This window comes from Sinohyriopsis cumingii, unplaced genomic scaffold, assembly GCF_028554795.1.
Source record: "Sinohyriopsis cumingii isolate HCF-2022 unplaced genomic scaffold, ASM2855479v2 utg000913l, whole genome shotgun sequence".
NCBI lineage: Eukaryota > Metazoa > Mollusca > Bivalvia > Unionida > Unionidae > Sinohyriopsis > Sinohyriopsis cumingii.
Genome location: NW_028315943.1, coordinates 4,651,172 through 4,660,443, shown reverse-complemented (window position 1 = coordinate 4,660,443; position 9,272 = coordinate 4,651,172). Strand labels below are relative to the sequence as shown.

At 36.7% G+C, this 9,272-nt stretch overlaps 1 non-coding gene across 1 annotated transcript; it reads right to left on the bottom strand.

Annotated features, from left to right (window-relative positions):
• Window positions 1–6,015: 6,015 nt before the first annotated feature.
• Window positions 6,016–6,088, bottom strand: Trnar-ccg (transfer RNA arginine (anticodon CCG)). Its single transcript has one exon. It is a non-coding gene; the product is annotated as a tRNA-Arg (tRNA).
• Between the last annotated feature and the right edge of the window lie 3,184 nt (window positions 6,089–9,272).

The window sequence follows — 9,272 nt, the reverse complement described above, 5'->3', positions numbered from 1 at the left end:
TTGTACATGTTGATTTATTTGTATGTTGAGAGAGAGAGAGAGAGAGAGTATGTTTTGCAAGTTGCAATATCCTATTTCAACTGAAAAAGTACGAGTCATATGAAAATTTGTCAGTACATTTTTGATCCCCACATTTTTTATTTCACCCCCAGTTCTGACACCAATTTTCTTTTTTTAATCCTCAATTTTACACGCCTGAGGGATACACTGAAATTTTCTGTCCTGGAAATATGGTAAGTGCTACAGTGAAATTTGCTTATGGATTAATGTGCTGACGGATATATTATTCCTTCTGGCTGGTAAGTGTGTTATTTGTCATTAAATATTGTAGGTATATTTTTTATTCAACCGGTGCACAGTGGAGACGCTTAACAAAATTAGGAAAAAAAGCATGTTTTATATCACACTTTTCGGGCTGTTTCTAAGTTTTCCGTAGTTATTAAGAGAGTAGGGAGGCTATGAAGTGTATAGGTCTATAGTATATATGCATGGATAAAAGTTTTCTATTATATTGTTCATTTCACACAACATTGAGAATTTTATCCTATCTGAAGCATAGTCATTTTCAGGTCAGCGTCATTAAATGTAACTAACAGTATATAATTTGTTTCACACGAAGTATTTAAAACTAGTTAGGTAGCTTTAGCAACATTTAATGACGCTGATTTAAAAGCTAGACCTGCATATAGAATAAAATTGACCATGCTGTGTGGAAGCATAATACCAAAAAGTTCGACATCATATGCGTTTTGTCTTTGTCTTCCTCGAATTGTTTTTTGTATGGTGTGTTCTCGAAGATGGATTTGACTTAAGTTACTATGTTTTTGTTATATATTTGTTGCTGTTGTTGTTGTTGTTGTTTGATTTTAGTACAACTACGTCAGGCACAGCAGACGACAACAAGGGTTTCTTTTTTTAAAAGTAGTTCTGAGCGCGTGGACACCATGACGGAGACAATTGGTCAGATGTGACTAGACTGAGACAAGAACAAGTTAGCAAAACAAGTAAATTTCTCTGTCGCATGGGTGAGAAACCGATATACCGGATTACTGCTGTTTTGTTATTTCTGGTGCTCTTGTACCGATACGTCGGTAGTTTCTGCCAGTAAGGACTGAATGGAAATTCGGGAGGAATCTTCTTACGAATTTAATGATGTTAAAAGTATCATTTTCATTATTAATAACAAAATAATTTTAAAAACTGCTAATTTAATTTTACAAAATATATTTTTATCACAAACTAATTGTGAATATTGCAAATCTAATTGTATTCATGATTGTTTAATCACATGTTTGACACCCGTAATGTATGCCAATAGGACTGTTGTGAATGATATTCGGGACAAATGCGTCTTATCGAAAATTTCGGTTTCTGGTTATTTGCTAGCGTATGTTAACGTGTTAGTATTCCTTTGTAAGACTGCGAATCATCCTACAATTTTGAAGAGATCAGTTGTTTTCTGTTTAGAAATTTACGTAATTTCTTAAAACACTAAACATTTTCTCGTTTCTGGAGTAAGTGTGTTTACTGGATCTTTCTGATAAATATCTTGCCAAGATGTTGGCATCCAAATAAGAGTTTCAGTGTCAACACTTTCATTTCATCAACGCCCTAATTAATGAGGGCACATTATCACCCCGCTTTAGATTTATTAAAATTTAGACAACAATCAGCATACACACAGCAATGACATGTATTATGAGGAAGCGATCGGTTAATTTTCACATAGGCTACGATTTTCATTTGAGGTGACATATTTTATTTCGTTTATCTCAACTCTTTTTGGAAAATAATATGATGGATATAATATTATTTTTTTTCCCTTGAAATCAGAACAAAAGGTTTCTAGCTATTGACAAGTAGGAAAATTAAGAAAAAAAGAGTCAGGCATCTATGCCAGAACATTATAATGTCGGACCCTGGCATATTTGCGGTATACAGTGGTACGTATCGAAATGCTTCATCAATTTAATTATGTTGAGTTCTTTACTGATACAACATCGCTCCTCTTGGATGTGATGGATGGCTGAAGAAGTTTGCATAATGGAAACAGATAGGTTGTACACAGCTCTGCGTGTAATCTACCCCATTATAGTTCCTGCCCATCTATGGGGCCATACATGGTAGAAAACAACGAATTGTGTTACCACTCCGGTGGTCTAGTGGTTAGAGCGTCCGCCTCGGATGTGGGAGGTCGATCCCCGGCCGAGTCATGAACAAAGACTTACAAGTCATAACAAAGACTCACAAAAATGGTACTAACAGCTGCCTCGCTTGGCGCTCAGCATTAAGAGGTTAATGTTAGGACTCTGTCAACCTGGTGGCAAGATAATGTGACTGGGTGGGACATGATGTTACATCTCTGCGGCATGATGTTGTTTTTCAGTGCTAGACATCACTATAAACTGTCATACTGCAGACATAGCAGCGATATGACTGAATTTAATAAAAAAGCTGCGTTCAAATCCAAATAACACACACATACATATGCACACACATGAATTGTGTTCCATTGTACCAATACGTGACAATCAAGGTAATCGATATATTGGCGTACATGTGCACCTTTGCTTCAAAGTTTTCATTTGTCCCTTGGAGGATGGTACGCTGATTGTTGCGTCTTCGCCAGCTTTGTTTGTTTTCTGATGTGGCATGTTTACTGTTATGTCAACCACCGATCTGAAGTACTTGCGTATCAGTGACTTCAACATTGATGGAGATGATTCTAGTGGGTCTATATATGGCATCAAAGTTCGATCCATTCCTAGATGGTGTGCTACTTACCCCTTGCGTGCTTGTAAACAATTATCTTGCGATCTGTGGCAGAATGGGCGATCGTAGATCCACATTCTAGATCCATTTTTTCTGGAGAAGTATCATGTGCAACTACACGTACTCAGCTATCAAGATCACTATTAAATGGCCACTCGTTTCAAATAGTGGCTCCCAATACAGCAGTTCACGCAAGGATCGAGAACCGCCATATTCAGATACTGGGCAATTGGTCTTCAGATTCATATTCGCGTTGTATCAGGACCTCGAATGACACCATTCCACACGCGCATCAGTCCATGTGTAGATCTACCCATTTCTAGACGCATACCATCTTATGGGCAGTTACAGCTACTTGTCTCATTTTCATTTTGTGGAGGTGTTTGTTATCTCATTTGTGTATGGGGTGTTAGTTTTCCATTCGAACATGATCATTCAGATTCTTTGTTTTTTGTCAGTGTATTACTTTTGAATGTCATCATTTAGATTCTTTGTTGTTTGTCAGTGTATTCCTTTCGAATGTCATCATTCAGATTCTTTGTTGTTTGTCAGTGTATTCCTTTCGAATGTCATCATTCAAATTTTTTGTTGTTTGTCAGTGTATTCCTTTCGAATGTCATCATTCAGATTTTTTGTTGTTTGTCAGTGTATTCCTTTCGAATGTCATCATTCAGATTTTTTGTTGTTTGTCAGTGTAATCCTTTCGAATGTCATCATTCAGATTCTTTGTTGTTTGTCAGTGCATTCCTTTCAAATGTCATCATTCAGATTCTTTAGATGAACGTATTCGTCGGAAGTGAGCGACCAGATTCCATTTATTGTGCTAAATTCATGAATATTATTTGGAAGTTGACCTGTTCTATCTGTGGAGTGGATCAACATATTTATTTTCATCGTACGATGCATTATACACAAGAAGTATGTTTACCCCATGTTTACATTATGTTTGTTTATTTTAAAGTAGGCACTCCTTATTCCGATTGGACTCTAACAGTTCAATCAGTCTACCCTTTCTGTAGTCGTATCTTTAGATACATTGTACAATAGGTTCTATGCACTTTAAAGTATATCCTATTAGTATACTATAGCAATAGCAAAATATATACAATATTTAATCTATGAATGAGAAGGTGACTACAGATATTACATATTTACTATGCTACCTGACATTTGACTTGGAATGAAATAAAAACTATGCCCCTGGGTCAAAGAAATTTTTAAACGAAAAATTTGACGACGTACACGACGCTTTTATAAGAATGAGTAATGAACTAGAAGACGCAGAAGGAATAAATATTCTGTAATATAAATGTCAATGAATTACTGCACAGGGAAAATATACAATATTATTCTGCCTACCCCTACAAAATAAGCGTCGATAGTAGAAAGGAGTGATCGAGGACTTCAGACTAGGCCGTAGAAGTATTTTGCTGACAATGAAACTAGATATGGGTAGATGCATCAGAAAAGGTGAAAATTGATTTAACAAGTCATATAAAAATCAAAGTCGATGAAGGAAATGAATTTTATAACAGAAATGTCACTGAATTTTTGCAGAATGAAAATATACAATAGCTTTTGCGTACCCAGACAAATAAAAAGAGTTGCTGGTAGAACGGATAAATCAAACACTTAAAATTAGAAGTTGGAAGAATTTTTCAGACAATGAAACCAGAAATGCTAGATACATACGAAAACTTGATTCATGGATATAACATTCATATCATAGATCAAAACGCATGTCATTAATTGAAGCATGCAAGGAGAAAAGTAGATCTAAAATGTTCATCAGATTATCTAATAACCGTTACACACGAAACCAAAAAACAATGTAATAGCTGAATACGTTAGGACCTCAAAATATCACTGATTTCTTTTAAAAGGCCGTATCTCTAATTTCACGGAAGAGATGTTTGAAATCAGATAAATAATTTTAGAAGGCTCTCTTGTATAGAAATAAGAAACCTTAGAGGGAGATAATGCTAGAAGAATATTTTACCAGGAAGAAGTATCTCCAAGTGACAAACAAGATGACGTCTTCATTGTTATGGAAATTATAGGATCTTTTAAGAACTGAACGCAAACTGTTCGTGTCTATTTAAGAACTTGGAGAACTTGCTCGCTTCATTGACGCTAGTTTCTTTGCCACGTGAGTAGAATTCACTTACTAGGTAGTATTCGCTGTTTCACTGTCTTCGCTGTGCAAGTTTCTCAAAAAATTGTATACCTCACAAAAACATTAGCACCCATTCCAGTTTCAATAATAAATACTCAAAGTTATCAGTTTATCAGAATGATTGTGAATACCATGAGGTCAAAGCTGCTTAAGTTTAGTGTGAGATGGGTGCACCATAAAACGTACTGAAAGTATAATACTGAAAAATATATAAGAAACGTCTTCGGGAAGTCAGTACTTGTTACATATGTGAAACTCGTCAAAAGATCACTGTTGCGAAAGCATTTGATAATATCCCCCACGAACTGTTAAAGAGTAAACTATTTTATTATTGGTCCAAAGCTGCTTCTGGAGTACCTCAAGGCACACTATTTGGACCAGTGCACGTTTTCTTCCACGTCAACGATATCATAATTGAAACTAACTGGGAAATCGTCCTCTTTGCAGATGAATGTGTCTCCTACATATCAATGAAGCCCAAGCAAGCTGGATATCGAGATATCATAAAATGATATCATTACTGTATGATAGTGGGCACGAAAATGGGGTATATGATTCTAACCTTAAGAAAATGCAACATAATGAAAATGAGATTGCATAAAACAAGTATGGCATATTCATTGAGCAAGTTGCCATGTTTGTTAAATCTGAATAGTGTTACACAGCAGGCATTATGATCTCAATATGGGATAAGTTCTCATGGAAACCATTTAGAAAAAACGTAGACTGGAATTCGTTTCTACAAAGACCTGAAATAGAAAGCTAAAATATCCTGCCACAATTTGATCAAACCAAAACAAACCAGTAGAAATTATGATCTTGAATATACTTTTGTGATACAACAATCACGAACTGATTGCGACAAATTTAGCCTTTTCCCAAAAACTACCAAAGACTGGAAGTCATTACCATAAAAATTAATCACGACTGCCGAATCCTCAGAAAACGAAATTGAACACTTTTCAAAAATTATACGGAGATATTTTTTCTACAAATAATTCCAGATTTGTCAGTTGCTGATGCTATTTGGATTATCGACGGCTACTGCCATGTGTGAGTAAAACAAACGACCTTGATGGGACTCGAACCCACAATCTTTGGCTCCGGAGGCCAACACCTTATCCATTAGGCCACAAGGTCTTAAAAACATTGATTGATAATTCCATTTAACTACCTAATTAGTTTGTTTCGTAGCATCTCTTGCGATATCATATAGTCTAATCGTAAAGTACAGTATTTAATATACCAATGAGAATGTGACTAAAGTTATTACATTTTAACTTGGTTGCCTTACTCTTGACTTATATTGCTTTGGAATAAAAACGTATATATAAAACTGACTTGGGCCATAGCAATGATTTATCGTAAAAATAAGTGTTTTCACCAGCTGCTTATTCTATAAGTGATCGTCAAGTTTACACTATGTCATTGGTTACATATGGCAAAGGCAAAATCGCCAATGTAATGTAAAAAGATAGTGGACTTTTGATTTGTGAAAATGTAAAACAGCAGGCCCATAACTGACGAAAAATCAAGACAAAATTCCGTTTAGAAGACCATATCTAAGCTACGCAAGCGAGCTGAACCAGGCGGATTTAGTTGATCTACAAGCCTACCAAAAGTTATATATGAATTCTAACTATACGAGTGCGCCTGGGCTAAAGAAATTTCTAAAGATACGTTCACAAAGCACTCGACACTTTGATAGAAATCTTTAATATTCTAAAAGCTGAGGAAATAAACTTATATTTGATTATTAAAGGGAATATATTACAATAGACATGCAAACTACTACAATGGGTATAAAATACATGTTGCTCACACAAAAAGATCGATAGTAAAAAGGTTTTATCAAAATCTTACTAATAGAATATGGAAGCATTTGATGGACAATCAAATCAGAATTGGGTAGATATAAAACCAAAACTTGTTCATGGATATATCAGGTCATATCATAGATCAATAGTCATGTCGTTAATTGAAACATGCAATGAAGAAACTACATCTAAAATCTATAAAAGAAATGTGAAATGGAGTATCGCAAACGCAATTCTGATCATTAGTATTAATATCGTTTTCAGTGCGTGCTCAGCAATTTAACTGCGTTATCATCATCAAGGTGGATAGCCTGTAGTCCATCTGGGAACTTTGTCAGTGGACAGTTGTTCACAAAATTGACTGCACAACGACTTTGTCCTGTCCGAAAGTGGTTCAGTGTGGTCCATAATGACGAGAAAGGTTAAAGCCAGAAGAGCAGACAGATGGCTCATCTACGAGGGAGTTGTCTGCAACATCTGTTGAAGATAACTCGACACTCCATGCCGAAATAGCAGCTGTATCCTACGGCAATGAACCAAACTAGATTGGGCGTCTCGAAATCATGCGGACTGCTTGATGTGAGGTGATGCCCATGTACAGTGGAATTTCTAAGTGGCATAGACTTTAGCCAACACTTCTATGGCTGATTCCTGGCGACGCAGATGTGGAGAAGAAATGCTGCTGAGTATCAGCAGCCATAGTAGAGGAGTCGGACCGGGTGTTCCAGAGATTATGCACATTGTTATGATGAGCTGAACATCAATTAATTTGGTGTGCGATGATCGATTCCAGACAGGAGTGCAATACTTAATTGTTAAATAACAGAGGGCTAGTACTGATGTCTTGAGCGTCTGAGCACTAGTGCCCCAGGCTGAGCCAGCGGGTTTGCGGATTATGTTATTTCCAGTGCTAATTTTTGCTGCATTTTTCTTCATGTGGTTGTCGAATGGCAGTGATCTTTCCAGAGTCACACCAAAGTAAGTAGGTGTCGGGTCATATTTTTTGTTTGTTTGTTTGTTTGTTTTTTTTTTTTTGGTTTTTTTTGTTGTTTTTTTAGGAGGATGCAGAGCTCACGGTTGACATTAGCATTATTAAGGTGGAAGACGCTGGAGACTGTCTTCGCTGTAGACGGCATTTGTTGAAATCCGTCATATGCTTTAGGACCTTGTTCAGTACTAACTCAAGCTCAGTAAATGAGCAATTTTGGGTCCCGAGAGCAATGTCATCTGCATACATGAACTTGCATGACTGTGATATAGGCATTGAACACACTTTGAAGCCCCTGTCGCAAAGGAGAGGTTAGATAGTCTCAACTATCCAGCGCGGCAATCATCTAGATCATTCCAACAACAACCCTGCACACCAGACCGTGTCAAATTCCTTTACCTTCGGGCCAAGATGCTTCTAGAACTCAGGCAGGATGTTGTCATATCCTGCTGTTTTGCCTGACTTGATGTTGCATAGCACCGTTTCAAGTTCTGTTGTTGTAAATGCCTCTGGAGTATTTTGATCTAGTTCATCTGACTTCCGATATCAGTATTGGCGTCTCTATTCGAGTACTTTACATCGGTGCTGTTTATCCAGGGGAGCTTTTCCCACTTGTAATAAGTGGCTAACTACAGCATATTTACAAGAGGGTGAGCTTGAACTGGTGTTTGCTCAGCAGTGCCAAGTCTTCGAATCAATCTCCAGGATTTTCCTCTGAAGCGTGTAAATCTGAGTGATCCTGGAGATTCCTCTCAGCGAGTGGATCTGGCAGTGATCAAGGATTCGATCTGATGATCTGCAATATCTGGGTCTCCAGATGCTTCCTACTCCTTGAGAAGAGCTTGACATTCTTAATCTAATTATTTAAACAGTTACTTGAGAAATGTTCAAAACGTTTCGCAAATAGAATATTGTAGCATATGACCAGTGCTGTCTAGGGTTTATAACAATAGCACAAAAATGCTTCTTGAGACCATATTTATCGTATACGTACCATCTGAAGAAATGGAACTGAAGATCTACCAGCCTCAGAACCAATAGGCCAAGACGATGTAAAAGTGTTATTTCCACTAGCAATCACACAATAGCTGTTTTGCACATTCCCCCGTTTAAGTTTTTGATATAGTGTTTGGATTAGAGGTAGCAACCATACAGGTCATGTACTTAGCTGAGGTCCCTCCAGTGGAGAGCATACAAATGACATGGCATAAACATATCTTTCCTCACTGGTAATAAGAATGGCCATAAAATGTTCATACATATTTCAATCTTGAATGTCCTCAAAATGTTCTTTCTTAGTTCTGTAAATCTGAATTACATACATTCACATCACAAAATTAGCCACCGTTCATAACATTTACTTGTATCCAGACATTGTCAAAAAGGTCTCTTTGACTCAGATCAATTTTAGGCAATAATATGTACGCTTTGTACGCAAAATTTAAAAGTATTAGTAGGTAAAAACCTTTCTCTAATATCCCGATTTAGTGATTGCAATAAGGAATGGCCTAATCTAGTG